This window comes from Palaemon carinicauda, chromosome 2 (assembly GCF_036898095.1).
Source record: "Palaemon carinicauda isolate YSFRI2023 chromosome 2, ASM3689809v2, whole genome shotgun sequence".
Lineage (NCBI taxonomy): Eukaryota > Metazoa > Arthropoda > Malacostraca > Decapoda > Palaemonidae > Palaemon > Palaemon carinicauda.
The window spans coordinates 177,313,357-177,315,856 of NC_090726.1; positions in this window are offsets into that span (position 1 = coordinate 177,313,357).

The following is a 2,500-nucleotide window of genomic DNA, read 5'->3' on the forward strand; positions in this document are numbered from 1 at the left end:
TAAGTTTCCTATTTTAGCCAATCGGTTGTTAGTGATCCTATCAGAATTTGTAGCTAAAGGTACTTGATTCTCTCTCTCAGGGACTGTGTAGTGGCTACTGATGAAAATGTGTTAGCTGATCATTGAATGAAATTACTGTATTTACTCCGAAAATATTAACAACATTAAGATTGTGACCAGTTATGGTTTTATTTTATCGTGTCAATAAGTTAGGAAAAACTTACTAAATATATCAGAAGAGTCCTTTAGTGATTATGATATCCATATAATGAAACTACATTTCCCGTAATAGAGAGAATATAAAAGAAATATTTTAATGAACATTTACTCTAACAACATGGTAACCAGGGAAAGGGTGGTATGAATTATAACATCAATTTTTCGTTATTAATTTACGCTCAGTAAATTTCAACCCTTCGAGCATTTTTTTTTTCCGAATAAAGAAATATAAATTCCACATTCCACGAGCCTTGTTCAAGCAGATTTTAGAAATCAGAAGTGGAATAACCTCTCGTAATATATACAAAATAGGAAAACTATTTTTTATACATCACACTTTTTATATAATTCGTAATATAATTGTATTATTTTAAAAAAGAATTATAAGAGGATCACTGCTGTTATGTTTATTAATAACTAAAACCTGAAGTAAAATGCATATAAAATATTAAACATTCTACATAACAACGACCTAAAACAGTGTCTATTAGTAGTTATGATATTCAGTTTATGTAAGAATTGACATTTTTTACTCATAAATTTTATATATTTTAGTTAATTAATAAAAATATAACCAAGTTCAGTAAATAAGTACAATAAAAAATAGATAGGATATCGTTAAATTACCTTATTTAATTATTAGAAAGTAAAATGTTATTGAACCTTTAAGAAATGGGAAGTATTTGTTACCTTACAAAAATAAAATGGACAGCGAGAGAAGACGCTCTGTTGTTAAATGGATTGTGAAGACATATAAAATCTCAAATATAAATAATGCATATTATAAAATATCTACTTCACATTTTAAGTGACTCTAATCAGCATCAGATAATGGCTTAATACATAACATCCATCTCCCGTCAAATTGAACCTAAGGGAGAAGGGCATTGGATGCTGAGGGATCACCATAGTGACCTGTTCGGTCCAAAATCATAGGGACCGAAAGTTACTAGCTACTGAGTATTTACTGTAGTTTAAGCTAGGATGGAGCCTTTTCTTAAGGGGTTGCAGTTGTTGACGGTATAAGTTAGGGTACCTTATTGGATACATCCCTGCCTCGCGTTCTGCCGGATTGGGGTTCTAGTCACGCTTAATTTCGGTAGTTTCTTGTAGTGTCTGCAACATCCTCTTCTTTGTAACCTAACAGGATGTGGTGTTTGAGACAGCCAATAGATCTACCTGCTGAATCGTCAGCAGCCATTGCCTGGCGCTCCCTGATCCTAGTTTAGGTGGAAAGGGGCATTGGGCACTGACTATACGTACATATGATTAGTCTTTAGGGATATTATATCCCAGCTAGGTTATTATCGTGGCCTCTTGCCTCTGCAATTCATGAGTGACATCTATACCTATTGATAACGACCTTGCCTGGTGATCTCTAGATTGGGGTTCAAGTCCCCCTCAAACTCGTTAGTTCCTTTGGTCGCTGCAACCTCGCCATCCTTGTGACCTCAGGATGGGGGTTGGGGTGTTCGTTGAGCTTATTGCTCTATCGTCTGAGTCACCATCAGTCACCTGACCCTCCTTTATTCTAGCTTGGATGGAGAGGGGGCTCGGGAGTTGATCATATGTATATACAGTCAATCCTTAGGGCACTGCCCTGATTGATAATGTAATGTGACCGTCCCTTGCCTCTGTCATTCACGAGCAGACTTTAAACCTTTAAACTCGTACCATATTGCTCGTTGTTGGTTTGATCCTGTTGACAGAATGGAAGATGAAGTAGTACTTTTTTGGTTGTTGAAGAGTCAATGGTAATATGAATAAAATGAGTTATTGATGAGAGGTGTAAGACTGTGTAGATGATGCATAGTATGTATGCCGATGCGGTATCTGAACAGAAATGAAAGTACAAAGATAAGAAAATTTCTAAGAAACATGATATAATTCTATATTGTTATAACGCCTAATATAATTGAATCTACAAGCTGTTCATCATTAACGATTAAGACATTTGATAATGGATATGATATTAAACACCTTTTGTTGACAAAATGTACGTATGAAAAAAACAATATTAAATAGAAGATGAAAACTTACCAAACAGAAAGAGTGCAGTAACACACCTTGGGAATATATAACACCAGGTTTAACCAGGAAAAGTTATCATCCTAAAATCATATAACTATTAAAGTCGTTAGTTTTCACTGTCATTTTAGAATAAACTATATACAATATATGAATAATCTGTCCTTATCTCCATTATATCTCTAATGACCATTACTTTCCTATTATTTGTTTTTCTTAACCACCACCATCATCATCATCATCATCATCATCT